Source organism: Lissotriton helveticus, chromosome 1_1 (assembly GCF_964261635.1).
Source record: "Lissotriton helveticus chromosome 1_1, aLisHel1.1, whole genome shotgun sequence".
Classification (NCBI taxonomy): Eukaryota; Metazoa; Chordata; class Amphibia; order Caudata; family Salamandridae; genus Lissotriton; species Lissotriton helveticus.
This window is the reverse complement of record NC_136057.1, coordinates 138,452,934-138,472,400: the sequence shown is the minus strand read 5'-3', so window position 1 is coordinate 138,472,400 and position 19,467 is coordinate 138,452,934. Positions and strand designations below refer to the sequence as shown.

General features: G+C 55.2%; 1 protein-coding gene across 2 annotated transcripts in view; it reads right to left on the bottom strand.

The window, feature by feature from the left end:
• Window positions 1-19,467, bottom strand: part of LOC144771821 (aldehyde dehydrogenase family 3 member B1-like) — a 295,143-nt gene that overhangs the window by 65,815 nt on the left and 209,861 nt on the right. The window lies entirely within an intron of this gene.

Genomic DNA, 19,467 nt, shown 5'->3' with positions numbered 1-19,467 from the left:
GACACTCTGCCCATTTTCACTGCCATTTATTTTTACCTCCAATTTGCAAACTAGCACTTGGGGCCTGATTGAGATCTTGGCAGACGGGTTACTCGATCACAACGGTGACAGATATCCTGTCCGCCAAAATATAAATCCCATAGGATAGAATGGGCTTTGGATTTCAGCGGATGGGCTATCCGTCACCGTTGTGATGGAGTAACCCGTCCGCCAAGATCTCAAGCAGGCCCTTAATGAGTGAATGTGTTTTTTAGGTGAGTCGCCCTTAATAATAGGTTATTGTGCCACATTCTCACCGCCATGTCATGCTTAAATGCACTGAAAATAAATGTGGCCCAATGCCATGTTATCCAGGGCATCCGTACAAATAAACACAGATTTATAACTGCAGAGCAAAGTTACCACCACAGTAGAGTGAAATTGACATTTGAAGACCACTGTTTGCAGGTTGCAATGACATTACACAGGGAAAAACCTCTTACTTGATAGGCAGCAGGCCTCTTCAGTCTGAATTTACCTCCTTGCACATACTTAACACTTTGCATCCTGGTTTTAGCTAAATACATTTAAAAAACAAAAAAAAATGTGACAAAAAGCTATGGTATAAATCACATATGGAGATGTGCAGTGTAATAGTATTATTGTTAGTAGGGCAGAGTTTACATGATTTTTGTTTCACTAATAACTTTGACGACATTTGACGAATCTTCATGAAACGTTCACCTAAAAAGTTGTAAACCACTTAGGCAGCCAGCTCCCTGGAACGCTTTCCACTTATTTGTGAAGCCGGGGCTTAGAAAAAGGTGGTCCCAAAACATTAATTTTCCATATTAACTCGCAAAGGAAATCTTAGGACGTGATAACAAAAACCTGGCTGAATAGAATTATACCAAATTTGCCTAAAGCAAGCATGTTTTTTGTTATGTGTTGTAATCGTTCAGGAAGTGTTAACAGAAAACTGGCTGAATGGAATGATAGCACATTTGGCTAAAAGTTAGAATTTTACTCATAAAGTGTGCTTTTTGTTATTTGGTATAAACCTGTTCAGCCGTTTTTGAGGAATTCACACTGGAAGAGGTACTGTAAGTGGGCATGAAGGAGTTAAAAAGAGTGATACCTGGATTGTTGATCCTGGAGGAATCCCGCTAGATAGTCATTTTTAGGCCAAGCGTAAGCGTACAGCCTCTTGTATACTTTAGGATACATATATCTCTGTGGGCCAAATGCCATTCCTTGCTTCTCATTTGTTTGTTTGAATGTCCTTTAAAACTCCTTACTTATTGATGGCCAGTCCCTCCTTTGTCCTCTAAGGAGCAGGACTTAGTACAATATCATTATGCTTTGTTCTGTTGATCTGCCCGTCGGGGACTATTTTATTATGTTTTCAGCCTCGTGTTACACTGTGGCTGCTCGGACCCTTGGCTGCGTACACTTTGTTGCAGCATTAACCCTCAGTACCTTCCATGTGGCTGCCATTCTTTTGTATTCTTCCTGAAGACATCTCCCAGGCTGGTTTGGAATGCAAGCAATTAATTATTATGGTTTTAAGTCTAAGTCTGCCACCTTTAATTTCCTCCAGAAATAGGCATAAAAGCAGTGCAACAGCCTGCCATCTAGCTACTGCAGCTCTAAATCAAGTATTAAAGTTAAACCACTGCTTAAAAACAGCCATTGTTTCAGTTCCATTAAATCAATGCTTCAAATGATACTTTAATATCCAAGCTGCTTGTGTTCTTTCCTACACTCCAGGACCTGTGCTTGGCTGCTGGCTGAGGGGTTGGAAGGCTCTGCTCTTGGTTTAGCGCTGAGGCCAAAATGTTTCCCTGTAAATATGCATTTGAATGTAGTACATTAAATAAATGCAGAACACAACGCAGGGCACGTACAATCAATCAATCAATCAATCATTTCCATTTATAGAGTGTGCTACTCACCCGTGAGGGTCTCAAGGCGATGGAGGGGGGGGGGGGGGGGCGCTGCTACTGCTCAAAGAGCCAGGTCTTGAGGTGCTTCCTGAAGCTGAGATGGTCCTGGGTCAGTCGTAGGTAAATGGGGAGGGAGTTCCAGGTCTTCGCTGCCAGGTAGGAGAATGATCTTCCCCCGGTGGTGGTTCTGTGAATCCGTGGGACGATGGCGAGGGCGAGGCTGGTGGTGAAGAGAAGCTGGGGGGTGGGGGTGTAGAACGAGAGGCGTCCGTTGAGGTATTCGGGCCCATGTTGTGGAGCGCTTTGTGTGAGTGGGTGAGCAGTCTCAACGAGATTCTTTTGTTGACGGGGAGCCAGTGGAGGTTCCTCAGGTGGGTGGATATGTGGCTGTGGCAAGGGATGTTGAGGATGAGTTGTGCGGAGGCGTTCTGTATGCGTTGGAGGCGATTCTGAAGTTTGGCGGTGGTTCCTGCGTATAGGGCATTCCTATAGTCCAGCCGGCTGGTGACGAGGGCCTGGGTGACTGTTCTTCTGGTTTCTGTGGGGATCCATCGGAAGATCTTTCGAAGCATGTGCAGGGTGTTGAAGCATGAGGATGAGACGGCGTTGACTTGTTTGGTCACTGTGAGGGAGGAGTCCAGGATGAATCCCAGGTTGCGTACGTGGTCCGTGGGTGTCGGTGCGGTGCCCAGCGCCGAGGGCCACCAGGAGTCGTCCCAGGCAGATGGGGATTGTCTGAGGATGAGGACCTCTGTCTTGTCTGAGTTGAGCTTAAGACGGCTGTGCTTCATCCATTCTGCTACCTCTTTCATACCTTCCTGAAGGTTGGTTTTGGCGATGGCTGGGTCCTTGGTGAGGGAGAGTATCAGCTGGGTGTCGTCGGCGTAAGAGATGATGTTGATGTTGTGTTTTCGTGCGATGGTGGCGAGGGGGCTCATGTAGATATTGAAGAGCGTAGGACTGAGTGAGGATCCTTGAGGCACGCCGCAGATGATCTTGGTGGCCGTGGAACGGAAGGGGGAGAGGCAGACTCTCTGGGTTCTGCCGGAGAGGAACGAAGTGACCCATTCCAGAGCTTTTCTTTGGATTCCAGTGTTGTCGAGGCGGTGTATTAGGGTGCGGTGGCAGACGGTGTCAAAGGCTGCTGAGAGGTCTAGGAGGATGAGGGCGGCTGTTTCTCCGTTGTCCATCAGGGTTCTGATGTTGTCAGTGGCTGCGATTAGGGCGGCCTTGGTGCTGTGGTTGGCTCAAAATCCGGACTGGGAAGGGTCGAGCGAGTTGTTTGCCTCAAGGAAAGCAGTCAGCTGTTCGTTGACGGTCTTCTCGATGACTTTAGCCGGGAAGGGGAGAAGAGAGATGGATCGGAAGTTCTTGAGGTCCTTGGGGTCCGCTGTGGGTTTCTTCAGGAGGGCGTTGATCTCTTTATGTTTCCAGCTCTCAGGGAAGGTTGCTGACTTGAATGAGCTGTTTATGACGTTTCGCAGGTGGGGTGCGATGGTTGTGTCGGCTTTGTTGAAGATGTGATGGGGGCATGGGTCGGAGGGGGAGCCGGAGTGGATGGTGTTCATGACGTGGATGGTGTCTTCGCTGCTGATAGGGGTCCAAGAGCTGATGGTGGTGGTGGTGGGGGTCGCTGGTTTTGTGTCTGGAGGTGGAGTTTGGGGTCCGAAGCTGTCGTGTATATCTGCGATCTTGCGGTGGAAGAACGTGGCGAGGGAGTTGCAGAGGTCTTGCGAAGGGGTGATGTCGTTGTTGCTGGCGTTGGGGTTGGAGAGCTCTTTGACGATGCTGAAGAGTTCCTTGCTGATATGGGTATTGTTGTCCAGTCGCTCTTTGAACGATGTCCTCTTGGTGGCCCGGATCTGCTGATGGTATTCACGGGTGGCATTTTCGAGGGCTGTCATGTTTTCTGTTGTTTGTTTGTGGCGCCAGGTCTTTTCGAGTGTACGGCAGGTAGCGGTTTTGAGGGCGTCTGTGAACCATGAGGGTTTTCTGGTGGTGGTCTTGCCATGGGGCGAGGTCTTTGGCGCAGCTGGTGATCCACTGCGTGAGGTTGTGGGCTGTGTCGCGTTGGTGTCGGGTATGTTGGTGTCGGCTGGTGGGTTCTGGCTCAGTGATGTGGTAAGCTGGTCTGTGGTGATTTTGCTCCAGCATCTGATGTGTGAGGTGGTGAGATGTAGTCTTCTTAAATGTGAAGTTTATGCACCTGTGGTTGGTCCAGTGTAGTCCCGTTGAGTGGCTGAAGGTGACGAGGTTACTGGCAGAGAATATGGCGTCGAGAGTGTGGCCAGCGAGGTGGGTGGGGGTGTCCACCAGTTGCTTGATTCCTAGGTTGTCGAGCAGGGTGGTGGTGGTGCCGTCGTTGTTTTTCTCCAGGTCAAAGTTCAGGTCTCCTAGGAGGATGTATTCTGGTGAGGCTAGGGCGTGCGGGCTGATGAGGTCGGCAATGGTTTCGCTGAATTGTGTACGCGGGCCCGGGGGTCTGTAGATGAGCGTTCCTCTGAGGGTGGTCTGTGTGGATCTGGAAGTGTAGGTGTTCGGCGGTGGAGAAGGTGTCTTCGGTGTTGGTCTTGACGCTGATGGTGTTTCTGTAGATGATGGCAATCCCTCCTCCTGTTTTGTTGACGCGGTCCTTCCGGGTGATTTTGTAGCCGTCCGGGATGGCTATAGCGATGTCGGGGGCTGAGGAGGCGTTCATCCAGGTTTCCGTGAGGAAGGCGACGTCAGGTGCTGTTGTGTCGAGGAGGTCCCAGAGTTCGATGGCGTGCTTGTGAACGGAGTGGGTGTTGAGGAGGATGCACTTGAGGTGGTTGTTGTTGTGGTTTGGTTTGGCGGGCGGGGTGCGGGGTCAGAGGCAGGTGAATTTGCAGGCTTGACAGGTGAAGGGTCCGTGGGTGCGCCTTGGGGTGGCTTGATAGCAGGCGGGTGGACGTCCGGTGTTGAGTGCGTTGAGGGCGGCGGTGTCGTACTTCAGTCGCGTGTCCTGGTTCCTGCGGGGACCAGGGGTTCTGGCACTGGGCGCGGTCCAGGCGCGAACGGGCGCAGACGGGCTTGCCTTTGGGCGTGTCCGCGCGGTCTCCTCCATAAATGGCGAAGTGGGAGGGAGGAGCAGCTGGGAGGCGGGAGCGGGGCGGCGAATGGGCGTCGGGGAGCAGGTACAGAAGAGAAAAAGGGACGGGGCTGCCGGGGAGCAGCGGCGGGAAGCGGGGAGTGGGGTGGGGCACAGAGCGGGAGAAATACAGTCACGGGGAGTGCAGAAAACAGAAAAGAGCTAAACACAGGGCACAAAGCAAATACAATAATGGGCACAGTAAAAACACAAAATACTCAGAGCAGACGGAGCACAGGAGCAGCGGCGAACTCGCAGCAGCAGCGGTGAAGGTCCTGGTCACACACTGGGAGCCATGCGGTGCGTGGACCGACCGGACCTGCGAGCAGGGTCAAGAGTCACAGCTTACCACCGCGCGGTCTCCTCCATAAATGGCCAAGAAGGAGGGAGGAGCATCTGGGAGGCGGGAGCGGGGCGGCGAATGGGCGTCGGGGAGAGGGTACAGAAGAGAAAAGGGGCGGGGCCACCATAGAGCAGCGGCGGGAAGCGGGGGGGCACAGAGTGGGAGAAATACAGTCACGGGGAATGCAGAAAACAGAAAAGAGCTAAACACAGGGCACAAAGCAAATACAATAATGAGCACAGTAAAACACAAAATACTCAGAGCAGACGGAGCACAGGAGCAAGGGCGGCGTGATGGCACTGTATACTGACTTCAGAGCAGAGGGGCCCGTTTCCAAATTTATTTTGCTTTTAAAAGCACTCACTGACACATTCCAGGCCTCAAGCAATTCCAGACAATAAAAATGTCAAGATAACTCCAGTGATTAATGTTAGAGAGATGGAGTTGTCTGGTGGAAGAAGTTTTGACTCATTGAAAGGTAGCAGAGGGTTAATATTCCAGCTGCAAAGAAAGTGTACCATGCAGAACACAAACTGCATAACATGTAAATAGGTCAGTGGGTTACTGCTTTTCTGTTACTTGCAGCTTATAAATTAAAATCCTAACCTAGAACAGTGAATTTATAACTGTCATCACAGAACTGCATGCACTGCAAAGTATAGATTAGAGCAGATATTAATGTTGCAAAAAGGGTTAATCTGCGTAGAAATCGGTTCTTTTTATTTAAGAGAAACCCCAACTATGGTGTGCTGTTTTCAATTCTGAGTTTGTGCTTCTGGGGCCCAAGCACACTTTAGCAATGCTTCATACCTATATGCATGACTTGTGACTCCTACACCCTGAAGTCCTCTGTCTTATGTAACATTGCCTTTATGCTAATTTATACACATATGATTGATTGCCTGTGTGTAATTTGTGTGTGTGATGCAAAATGCGTTGACACCCCACACTGGAATGAGTGGTGCTTTATAACTAATTAATTGCATCTGAACATTAGTGGTTATGGAACCTTAAGGGACACTGTTAAAGGGTGGTGGTGATGAAGGAATCCGCAGCAATAAGCCTTACCTCAACATCACCTCAGCACCAACTCAGCATCAGCGCAGTACCAGCACAGCACCAACTCAGCACTACCTCCACACCAGCGAAGCACCACCCTAACATCTGCACTGCACCATCTTAGCTTTAGCACAGCATTATCTCAGCATCGGTGCACCACCACCAATGCAGCCCAACTTCAGCAGCAACTCAGCACCAATGCAGCACTACTTCAGCATAAGTGGACTACCACCTCAGTACAGCACCAATTCAACATCACTCAGTACCACCTGAGCACTAGCTCAGCTCCACCTCAGATCCAGTGGACCACCACCACTACCTCAGCATCACCCAGCACCACAACAGCATCACTCATCACCAACTCAGCAACACTCAGCATAGCACTACCTCCTCATCAGTAAGCCACCACGCAGTGCAGCACCACCTCAGCTTCAGTGCAGCAACACCTCAGCATCAGTGCAGCACAAGCACATCACCATCTTCGCATTAGCACAGCACCACTTGAACACCACCAACCAAGCATCATCACAGCCCCATCTCAGCATCAGCGCATCACTACCTCCTCATCAGTGCAGCACCACCTGAGCACCAGTGCAGCGCAATACCTCAGAATGACTCAGGTCGACCTCAACATGACTCTGCACCACCTCAGCACCAAAGCAGCCCCACCTCAGCAGCAACTCAGCACCAATACCGCACCAATTCAAAATCAGCGCAGCATCACCTCAGCACAACACCAACCCAACATTTCTCATCTCCACCTGAGTACTAGTGCAGCACCACTACCTTAGCATGAACCAGCACCTCTCCATCACTCAGCAAAACTTCCAAAGAAGAGAGTTTCCCAGATAAACCAGAAAGGACTGGGTATAGATAATGTAAAAAGGGGATTTCCTTTCTGTGTTCTTCAGTTAATTCTCAATCATTTAGCATATAGCAGATATTCTCAATCAATTTTGCATGACATGTAGAAATATTAGATACAAAAACTCTATAGATTCCTCATTCCTCAAGACAATAACTTTTGACCATTCGCTCACCCATCTGTATAGGTATCGTGGTTGATATACATGAATCAGAACCCACAAGAGCACCTGGAAAGTAAACTTGATGGTCCAGTATTCCATGAAAATAATGATGAACATGCAATAAAAGTAAGCTCAACATATTGGTCAATGTAAAAGGACGCAATATACGCAGATAGATACATGACATGTAGGAGTAGGGACCCAATTTCTCATTTAGGAAAATTTGAGACTAATTGTATGTATTCGTCTTTCTAGAAAGAAGATACCTGGTTTTTGATAAAGTTCAGTCCTGAGGAAGGTGTTTATTTGACTCAAACTCAAGCACCGAAACGCGTCGACATAAGGACTCCATATGATTTTTTAACTATACTGTATTAAATTGTATTAATTTGTATGTTACATGTCAAATTTATGCAATACATGCAAACTAAGATTCATAGATCAAATCAGAAATGTATAGAGTGGGAAGATCTTTGATTTGAGCAATTGATTGCATATTGTTTTTATATTGTTTTTAATTTGTGTACTGTAATTTTAACTAGGTTTTTTCAGAATATTAAATTTGTGAGAAATGAGGAATCTATAGAGTTTTTGTATCTAATATTTCTACATGTCATGCAAAAATTGATTGAGAATATCTGCTATATGCTAAATGATTGAGAATTAACTGAAGAACACAGAAAGGAAATCCCATTTTTACATCACTCAGCACAACCTCATATGCACCTCAGCATCACCTCCTCATCCGTTCACTACCAACTCAGCATCAGCGCAGCACCACCTCAGCACCTACGCAGCACAACATAAACATCAGCACCATTTTTGCATCAGTGCCCCACCACCAACACAGCACCAATGCGAGACTGGTTGCATTTCCAATGCTTGTTTAAAACTGGAACCCTCTGATTGGCAGAGGCAGCATTTACAACTTTGGGTCATTCAGGTACTGTGGTACCTAGGCTGTTACCCTGGTCCCGAAAGATGTTATTAGCTGGCCCCAGCATAATGCTGAGACATCCATTACAGGACTCAGTCCGCAAGTCCTGAATATTATTTTCAAAACACATAGAAGGAGGCAGGGTGGACACACCCTTGGACAAGAAACAAAAGTAAATAAATATTTGAGATGGTGGTTAGTGCGGTATCCATGACGGACCCGTGTGTGATCGATACCGCGGCAACCAGAATGGGACTGCAGTACAGTAAATCATTACAAAAATATATATATCCAGACCCACAGGAGTGGCAGCAGAGGGCAGGCAGGAGGGTCAGTGGAACCAAAGGGGCAGTGGCAGCAGAGGGCAAACAGGAGGGTCAGTGGAACCAAAGGGGCAGTGGCAGCAGAGGGCAAACAGGAGGGTCAGTGGAACCAAAGGGGCAGTGGCAGCAGAGGGCAGGCAGGAGAGTCAGTGGAACCAAAGGGGCAGTGGCAGCAGAGGGCAGGCAGGAGGGTCAGTGGAACCAAAGGGGCCGTGGCAGCAGAGGACAGGCAGGAGGGTCAGTGGAACCAAAGGGGCAGTGGCAGCAGAGGACAGGCAGGAGGGTCAGTGGAACCAAAGGGGCAGTGGCAGCAGAGGGCAGGCAGGAGGGTCAGTGGAACCAAAGGGGCAGTGGCAGCAGAGGGCAGGCAGGAGGGTCAGTGGAACCAAAGGGGCAGAGGCAGCAGAGGAACCAAAGGGGCAGTGGCAGCAGAGGGCAGGCAGGAGGGTCAGTGGAACCAAAGGGGCAGTGGCAGCAGAGGGCAGGCAGGAGGGTCAGTGGAACCAAAGGGGCAGTGGCAGCAGAGGACAGGCAGGAGGGTCAGTGGAACCAAAGGGGCAGTGGCAGCAGAGGGCAGGCAGGAGGGTCAGTGGAACCAAAGGGGCAGTGGCAGCAGAGGGCACACAGGAGGGTCAGTGGAACCAAAGGGGCAGTGGCAGCAGAGGGCACACAGGAGGGTCAGTGGAACCAAAGGGGCAGTGGCAGCAGGGGGCAAACAGGAGGGGGAGTGGAACCAAAGGGGCAGTGGCAGCAGAGGGCAAACAGGAGGGTCAGTGGAACCAAAGGGGCAGTGGCAGCAGAGGGCTCACAGGAGGGTCAGTGGAACCAAAGGGGCAGTGGCAGCAGAGGGCAGGCAGGAGGGTCAGTGGAACCAAAGGGGCAGTGGCAGCAGAGGGCAGGCAGGAGGGTCAGTGGAACCAAAGGGGCAGTGGCAGCAGAGGGCACACAGGAGGGTCAGTGGAACCAAAGGGGCAGTGGCAGCAGAGGTCAAACAGGAGAGTCAGTGGAACCAAAGGGGCAGTGGCAGCAGAGGACAGGCAGGAGGGTCAGTGGAACCAAAGGGGCAGTGGCAGCAGAGGGCTCACAGGAGGGTCAGTGAAACCAAAGGGGAAGTGGCAGCAGAGGTCAAACAGGAGAGTCAGTGGAACCAAAGGGGCAGTGGCAGCAGAGGACAGGCAGGAGGGTCAGTGGAACCAAAGGGGCAGTGGCAGCAGAGGACAGGCAGGAGGGTCAGTGGAACCAAAGGGGCAGTGGCAGCAGAGGGCATGCAGGAGGGTCAGTGGAACTGTTAGACGGACCGGGAGGGTCGGCCGAGGACAAGGGGAGAGGTCTCCGGGGAGAGCCGTCTCCAGTGAATCGTACAGACAAGTAACTCCCCCCCCCACAGACGGACACCACACAATGATAAAGTTCAACGATACTTTATAGGCAATTCTTCAAGTACGGTAGAATGGTACAAGGAGGTCTGGACTCAGGGGTCCCCTCTATTCTGGTCTCTGTTTGGGAAAAGGGTAGCGGGACAGTCTTGTTACCAAAAAGATGGAAATAGCTCTCAATCCTCGAGCTCGGTGGTGTAGATGGACGGGCCGCGGCGGAGCCAGCAGGTCCCGAGATGGATGAAGGAAGACGACGGTCCGCGGCAGAGCCAGCAGGTCCCGATGAAGGTGGTGGTTACAAACGGTCCGCGGCCACGCCAGCAGGTCCCGACGACGATGAAGGATAGGGTGGTTCCCAAAGCCGCGGCAGCGCCAGCAGGCAAGACGAGGGTGCACAAGACAGAGCTACGGCAGCGCCAGTAGTCCGTCAAGGATGAGTTCTTCTTTGCGTCTCTCGACTCCAAGATACAACTGCCGTCCTGCTCTGGAGCTGCCCCAGTTATAGGGCTGGTGTGCTTTGATGTCCGGACCCTCGCACTTGGAGGTCGGGAGGTCCGGGATGAGGGAGTTCAGACACCCAGCAGGGGGGTGGAGCCAGCGCCCGGGGAGGCGATGGGCGAGCGGTACTTGGCGGGGGAGAGCCATCGACACCTCTTGCTCCCATTGACTTGACCAAGTAGCCCGCTCACCTCCTGGGTGGATGTTGGTGCCGGAATGTCTGGGGCCTGGCCAGGCCCAGGGTTGAGGTCGATCGGGGGCCAGGCGGCCTCGTGGTGGAGTGTCCAAGATGGCGCCCAGGATGGGCGCGCAGGCCGGTAGTGGGTCGGCCTACGCGGTCAACAGGTTCGAGTGTAGGGGTCTCTGCGGGGACGGTGGACGTGCAATGGTGGTGTGTGGTACTTGCGTGGCTGGCTCGGGCCTGGTTGGGCCGGGGGAGAGCGGCCCTTCATGTGGCCTGTCCAACATGCGTCCCCCCCAGCTGAAGGCGGGGAGAGTTACCCATTCTCTTGGGGACTCTTCTCGTCGAGGCGGAAGAACCGGGACAGGCCATCTGCGTTGGCGTGATCTGGCCCCGGCCGATGTTCAACTGTGAAGTCCATCCCTTGTAGGGAGATGGACCAGCGTAGTAACTTCGGGTTTTCCCCCCGCATCTGCATCAGCCACTGCAGGGGTCGGTGGTCGGTCTGTACCCGAAAGGGTGTGCCAAAAAGGTAGGGCCGGAGCTTCTTGAGGGCCCATACCACCGCGAAGGCCTCCCTCTCTATGGTGCTCCAGCGTTGTTCCCGTGGTAGGAGTCGCCGGCTGATGAAGGCCACCGGTTGATCACGGCCTTCGGTGTTCACTTGAGACAGGACTGCCCCAATGCCATGGTCGGAGGCATCCGTCTGGACGATGAACTCCCGGCTGTAGTCGGGGGCCTGGAGCACAGGGGCGGAGCACATGGCGGCTTTCAATTGTTCAAATGCAGCTTGACACTCTGGGGTCCAGTTGACTTTCTGGGGCTGATTTTTTGACGTGAGTTCTGTGAGGGGCCTCACGATAGTCCCATAGTCTTTCACGAACCTTCGGTAATAGCCCGTGAGGCCCAGGAAGGCTCGTACCTCGGTCTGGGTAATGGGGGGCTGCCAGGACTGGATGGCGGCAATTTTTAGCTGCAGAGGGGCCACCAGGCCGCTTCCCACCTGGTGCCCGAGGTAGGTTACAGACCCTTGCCCAATTTGACATTTGCTGGCCTTGATCGTGAGGCCGGCTCGCTGAAGGGCGTGCAGCACTGCTCGGAGGTGGTGGAGGTGCTCGGACCACTGGTTGCTGTATACAGCGATGTCGTCTAGGTAGGCGGCGCTGAATCCTTCGAGCCCCGCCAGGACCTGATTGACGAGCCGTTGGAATGTTGCTGGGGCATTCTTCATGCCGAAGGGCATGACTGTGAAATGGTAATGGCCATCGGGAGTGGAAAAGGCAGAACGTTCTTGTGCCCGGGGTGTGAGGCCGATTTGCCAGTAGCCCGCCGTCAGGTCGAAGATACTGAGGTAGCGGGCAGCTCCCATGCGGTCGATTAGTTCATCTGCCCGGGGGATGGGATGTGCGTCTGTCCTGGTGACCGCATTCAAGCCCCGGTAGTCGACGCAGAACCGGAGTTCTGGTATGGTGCCGGGGGCAGCTGCTTTGGGGACCAGTACTACAGGGCTGGCCCAGGGGCTGTCTGAGGGCTCGATGACCCCGAGCGTGAGCATTTTGGCTACTTCCTCCTGGATGCAGGCCCGTACCCGATCTGGCACGCGGTAGGCCCGGTGGCGGATAGGGGGGCTGTCCCCCGTGTCCACATCGTGCGTACACCAGGAAGTGACACCTGGGGTGAGGGAGAACAGGCTGGCGAATTGTGACAGGAGAACTTGGCACTCCTGGCGTTGCTCTCGGGTGAGGGCCTCTGAGAGTCGGACCCCATCTACGGAGCCGTCTTTCTCCTGCGTTCGTAGGAGGTCCGGGAGGGGCTCGGAGTCCTCTTCAGCCCCATTGTCTGTGGCCATCAGGAGGCTGAGTTCTGTCCGTACAAAGTGCGGTTTCAGTCTGTTAGCGTGGAGGACCCGGAGGGGGTTCCGGGAAGATTCCAAGTCGATGAGATAGGTAGCCGGACCCTTGCGCTCGACCACTTTGAAGGGCCCTGTCCACTTGTCTTGTAGGGCGCAGGGTTCGGTGGGGGACATCACCCATACCTGTTGCCCAGGTTCAAATTCGATGGAGGAGGCATTCCGGTCATACCACCTTTTCATGTCCTCTTGACTGGCCTCTAGGTTGGCTTTTGCTAGTTCTCGGAATTGTCGGGTCTGGTTGCGGAGTGTTAGGAGGTAGCGGAAAACATCTGGTGGGTTCTTTAGAGGGGGCATCTCCCAGCCTTCCTTAACTAGGCTGAGCGGCCCGCGCACGGGGTGTCCATATAGCAGTTCAAATGGGCTGAAGCCCAGGGACTTCTGGGGAACCTCTCGATATGCGAAGAGGAGGCACGGCAGCAGCACATCCCACTGGCGACGGAGGGGCTCTTCCAATCCCCCGATCATCCCTTTGAGCGTGCGGTTGAACCGCTCAACGAGTCCGTTTCCTTGAGGGTGATAGGGGGTCGTGAACCGGTAGGTAACCCCGCACTGTTGCCAGAGAGATTTCATATATTTCGAAATAAAGTTCGTGCCTCTGTCACTGACGACCTCCCGGGGGAAGCCCACCCGGGAGAAGATCCCCATCAGAGCCCGGCCGACTACCGGGGCTGTCACAGTCCGCAGGGGAACAGCCTCCGGGTAGCGGGTGGCGTGGTCCACTAGCACCAGGATGAATCGATGGCCTTGTTTTGTGCGCGGGTCCAGGGGCCCTACGATATCGATTCCGACCCTCTCGAATGGGGTGGTGACCACGGGAAAAGGTTGCAGGGGGGCTTTCAGTTTGCGGCCGCTCTTCCCACTGGCTTGGCACGTGGGGCAAGATCGGCAATGCTGGTGTACATTGTCCCTCATTTTGGGCCAGAAGAAGTGGGTCACCAGGCGGCTATAGGTTTTGTCTTGACCCAAGTGTCCTGCCAGGGGGACATCGTGGGCCAGGTTTAGCAGAAAGTCTCTAAAACGGAGGGGTACCACTAGGACTCGGCTGGCCCCCAGCTCCGCGATTCTTTGCTCACTGTACAGCAGATCATTGTCCCAGTAGACCCAGTGAGTTCCGGAGGTATCCCCTGCGCTTTGGGCTAGCGCTTGCTGGCGGAGTCCCTCGAGGGATGGACAGGTCTTTTGTTCTTGGCGAAATTGTTCTTGCGTGGGCCCCCCCTCTTGAGGCCACTGGTCGAGGTTAGCGAGGTCTGGAGGTTGAGCTGGTTCGGGGGGGACGTCACGGTCGGTGGTTTCGGCGGGGGCGACCGGAGGCGGTGGCGCCGGCCATTCGAGTTCCTCTGGGCGGGTGTTGGCACGGGCGGTCATGGACCGGGTGGTGACGCACGCCCAGTCCGGGACGCCCAGCATCCCCAGGTGCTCTTTTCGTTCGACTGCTGCCCATGGAGAGCTTTCCAGGTCATTACCCAGGAGGCAGTCTACGGGGGCATCATCTCGGACCGTCACCTTCAACATGCCGGAGACCCCTCCCCATTCGAAGGGGACGCAGGCCATCCGACACAGACTTTCTGAGTTATCGGCTGAGCGTACAGGGCAGAGAATGTTTGGTAAGTATTGTTCGGGGTTCACCAGGTGACAGCGGACGGCTGTTACACTGGCCCCAGTGTCACGAAGGGCTTCAGCCCGGCGTCCATTGATGCCCACCCATTGGCTGTACTTCTGGGTATTAGCGGGTAGGGGGACCCGCGGGACCATGTCTCTCCCCCCTAGGCAGGCGAGAGCCATGGCGGCTGGCTCCCATTCTTGGTGTTCCTGTTCATATTCTTCTTGTTCCTCTGAGATCTGTTCCTCCCCCAGAGCAGCAGCGGCTACTTGGCGGGGTCTTGGGCTCTGGTACTGGGGGCAGTTTGGGTCGTTTGCATAGTGTCCGACTCGTTGGCATCGATGGCAGGTAACATTGGCTCGATGTCCCGGTCGCGCTGGGGTGCTGCCCCGGTTGGTCGGGGGGGTGGGGCTGGTAGTGGGGGTGACCGGAGCGTTGCTTCTTCCGCGTCCTTGGCCTCCACCTCCTCGGGGACGGTGCTGACCATTGTTGTTCCGGCTCTGTTCGCAGGACCCATTTCGACTCACTCTGGTGATCTCCCACCGGTCTGCTTCGGCTGCGAGCTGCCGGGGATCCGTTAACTTGCTGTCGAGGAGGTGCTGGCGAAGCTCAATGAAGCAATTGTTCGACAGATGCTCCCATACCATAAGATTGAACAGTTGTTCGTAGGTTGTGACCTTGCTTCCTTTGATCCAGCCCTCGAAGGCTCGGCTAAAGTAATTGACATAGTCCACCCAAGTTGTACCTGGGATGCGGGTGCAGTCTCGGAACCTCTGCCGGTACATCTCGGGTGTGAGGCCATAGCGGGTGAGGAGTGCAGCTTTCATATGGTCATAGGAGGTCATCTGGTGGTCCGGGAGTTGCAGCAGGGCGTCGCAGCCCTCATTGAGGAATCTCCCCCACAGACCGGCCCCCCAATCGCTTCTATCGATCCGGTGTGCAGTCATAGCGATTTCATAGGCCTTAAACCATTGCTGGATGTCGTCCTCTCGGAAGTATTCTCGAACGACATCCTTGGGGATGTGTACCTTCTTCTCTGTTGCCCCTGGAGTGTGGGGTTGCTCGGGCACCCCTGCTTCTTTATTCTGTTTGCGTAGGTCGATTTCAGCTAATTTCCGCTCATGTTCATATGCCAGTTTCTTTTCTTCGAGCTCCCTTTGTCTCTGTTTCTCCTCTCTTTCTTCTCGGAGACGCAGGTGCTCTAAGTTGATTTTCTGTTCGGCCAACTTCAGTTCAACGTCCATTTTGAGCCGGGCCATTTCCAGCTCGTGTAGTCGGGTTCTTTCTCGTTCCTGGATCTCGTCTGGCGAGAGACCCGTTCTTCGTTCTTCAGGGGCCATGGGGGTTTGTGCTGCGATGTCTTGATCGGGGGTTCCGGCAGCCCCGGTTTCTGCCCAGGATTCTAGGGCCTGCTTAAAGTCATCTTTGGTATTTAGTCCGGTGGTAGCGATACCTAATTCGATACAGAACTGTTTAAGTTCACGATGGCTGTACTCGTCCAATTTCTCCATCTGGAATTTCTCCGTTGATCCGCTGTCTTTAGTTGACATCGTGATTCGCCGTGGGGTGAGCTACTCTCTGTACGGTTTATGCGGTGATTCGGATCCCGTCGCTGGCCACCAATGTTAGACGGACCGGGAGGGTCGGCCGAGGACAAGGGGAGAGGTCTCCGGGGAGAGCCGTCTCCAGTGAATCGTACAGACAAGTAACTCCCCCCCCCACAGACGGACACCACACAATGATAAAGTTCAACGATACTTTATAGGCAATTCTTCAAGTACGGTAGAATGGTACAAGGAGGTCTGGACTCAGGGGTCCCCTCTATTCTGGTCTCTGTTTGGGAAAAGGGTAGCGGGACAGTCTTGTTACCAAAAAGATGGAAATAGCTCTCAATCCTCGAGCTCGGTGGTGTAGATGGACGGGCCGCGGCGGAGCCAGCAGGTCCCGAGATGGATGAAGGAAGACGACGGTCCGCGGCAGAGCCAGCAGGTCCCGATGAAGGTGGTGGTTACAAACGGTCCGCGGCCACGCCAGCAGGTCCCGACGACGATGAAGGATAGGGTGGTTCCCAAAGCCGCGGCAGCGCCAGCAGGCAAGACGAGGGTGCACAAGACAGAGCTACGGCAGCGCCAGTAGTCCGTCAAGGATGAGTTCTTCTTTGCGTCTCTCGACTCCAAGATACAACTGCCGTCCTGCTCTGGAGCTGCCCCAGTTATAGGGCTGGTGTGCTTTGATGTCCGGACCCTCGCACTTGGAGGTCGGGAGGTCCGGGATGAGGGAGTTCAGACACCCAGCAGGGGGGTGGAGCCAGCGCCCGGGGAGGCGATGGGCGAGCGGTACTTGGCGGGGGAGAGCCATCGACACCTCTTGCTCCCATTGACTTGACCAAGTAGCCCGCTCACCTCCTGGGTGGATGTTGGTGCCGGAATGTCTGGGGCCTGGCCAGGCCCAGGGTTGAGGTCGATCGGGGGCCAGGCGGCCTCGTGGTGGAGTGTCCAAGATGGCGCCCAGGATCGGCGCGCAGGCCGGTAGTGGGTCGGCCTACGCGGTCAACAGGTTCGAGTGTAGGGGTCCCTGCGGGGACGGTGGACGTGCAATGGTGGTGTGTGGTACTTGCGTGGCTGGCTCGGGCCTGGTTGGGCCGGGGGAGAGCGGCCCTTCATGTGGCCTGTCCAACAGGAACCAAAGGGGCAGTGGCAGCAGAGGACAGGCAGGAGGGTCAGTGGAACCAAAGGGGCAGTGGCAGCAGAGGGCAGGCAGGAGGGTCAGTGGAACCAAAGGGGCAGTGGCAGCAGAGGACAGGCAGGAGGGTCAGTGGAACCAAAGGGGCAGTGGCAGCAGAGGACAGGCAGGAGGGTCAGTGGAACCAAAGGGGCGGTGGCAGCAGAGGGCAGGCAGGAGGGTCAGTGGAACCAAAGGAGCAGTGGCAGCAGAGGGAAGGCAGGAGGGTCAGTGGAACCAAAGGGGCAGTGGCAGCAGAGGGCACACAGGAGGGTCAGTGGAACCAAAGGGGCAGTGGCAGCAGAGGGCAGGCAGGAGGGTCGGTGGAACCAAAGGGGCAGTGGCAGCAGAGGACAGGCAGGAGGGTCAGTGGAACCAAAGGGGCAGTGGCAGCAGAGGGCAGGCAGGAGGGTCAGTGGAACCAAAGGGGCAGTGGCAGCAGAGGGCAGGCAGGAGGGTCAGTGGAACCAAAGGGGCAGTGGCAGCAGAGGGCACACAGGAGGGTCAGTGGAACCAAAGGGGCAGTGGCAGCAGAGGGCACACAGGAGGGTCAGTGGAACCAAAGGGGCAGTGGCAGCAGAGGGCACACAGGAGGGTCAGTGGAACCAAAGGGGCAGTGGCAGCAGCGGGCAAACAGGAGGGGCAGTGGAACCAAAGGGGCAGTGGCAGCAGAGGGCAGGCAGGAGGGTCAGTGGAACCAAAGGGGCAGTGGCAGCAGAGGGCAGGCAGGCAGGAGGGTCAGTGGAACCAAAGGGGCAGTGGCAGCAGAGGGCAGGCAGGAGGGTCCGTGGAACCAAAGGGGCAGTGGCAGCAGAGGGCAGGCAGGAGGGTCGGTGGAACCAAAGGGGCAGTGGCAGCAGAGGGCAGGCAGGAAGGGCAGTGGAACCAAAGGGGCAGTGGCAGCAGAGGGCACACAGGAGGGTCAGTGGAACCAAAGGGGCAGTGGCAGCAGAGGACAGGCAGGAGGGTCAGTGGAACCAAAGGGGCAGTGGCAGCAGAGGGCAGGCAGGAGGGTCAGTTGAACCAAAGGGGCAGTGGCAGCAGAGGGCAGGCAGGAGGGGCAGTGGAACCAAAGGGGCAGTGGCAGCAGAGGGCACACAGGAGGGTCAGTGGAACCAAAGGGGCAGTGGCAGCAGAGGGCACACAGGAGGGTCAGTGGAACCAAAGGGGCAGTGGCAGCAGAGGGCACACAGGAGGGTCAGTGGAACCAAAGGGGCAGTGGCAGCAGAGGTCAAAGAGGAGGTTCGGTGGAGCCCAAGGGGCAGTGGCTGCAGAGGGCAAACAGGATGGGCAGTGGAACCAAAGGGGCAGTGGCAGCAGAGGGCAAACAGGAGGGTCAGTGGAACCAAAGGGGCAGTTGCAGCAGAGGGCAAACAGGAGGGTCAGTGGAACCAAAGGGGCAGTGGCAGCAGAGGGCAGGCAGGAGGGTCAGTGGAACCACAGGGGCAGTGGCAGCAGAGGGCAGGCAGGAGGGTCAGTGGAACCAAAGGGGCAGTGGCAGCAGAGGGCAGGCAGGAGGGTCAGTGGAACCAAAGGAGCAGTGGCAGCAGAGGGCAGGCAGAAGGGTCAGTGGAACCAAAGGGGCAGTGGCAGCAGAGGGCACACAGGAGGGCCAGTGGAACCAAAGGGGCATTGGCAGCAGAGGGCACACAGGAGGGTCAGTGGAACCAAAGGGGCAGTGGCAGCAGAGGGCAGGCAGGAGGGTCAGTGGAACCAAAGGGGCAGTGGCAGCAGAGGGCAGGCAGGAGGGTCAGTGGAACCAAATGGGCAGTGGCAGCAGAGGGGAGGCAGGAGGGTCAGTGGAACCAAAGGGGCAGTGGCAGCAGAGGGCACACAGGAGGGTCAGTGGAACCAAAGGAGCAGTGGCAGCAGAGGGCACACAGGAGGGTCAGTGGAACCAAAGGGGCAGTGGCAGCAGAGGGCACACAGGAGGGTCAGTGGAACCAAAGGGGCAGTGGCAGCAGAGGTCAAACAGGAGGGTCGGTGGAGCCCAAGGAGCAGTGGCTGCAGATGGCAAACAGGAGGGGCAGTGGAATCAAAGGGGCAGTGGCAGAAGAGGGCAAACAGGAGGGTCAGTGGAACCAAAGGGGCAGTGGCAGCAGAGGGCAAACAGGAGGGTCAGTGGAACCAAAGGGGCAGTGGCAGCAGAGGGCAAACAGGAGGGTCAGTAGAACCAAAGGGGCAGTGGCAGCAGAGGGCAAACAGGAGGGTCGGTGGAACCAAAGGGGCAGTGGCGGCAGAGGGCAAACAGGAGGGGCAGTGGAACCAAAGGGGCAGTGGCAGCAGAGGGCAAACAGGAGGGTCAGTGGAACCAAAGGGGCAGTGGCAGCAGAGGGCAAACAGGAGGGGCAGTGGAACCAAAGGGGCAGTGGCAGCAGAGGGCAAACAGGAGGGTCAGTGGAACCAAAGGGGCAGTGGCAGCAGAGGGCAAACAGGAGGGTCAGTGGAACCAAAG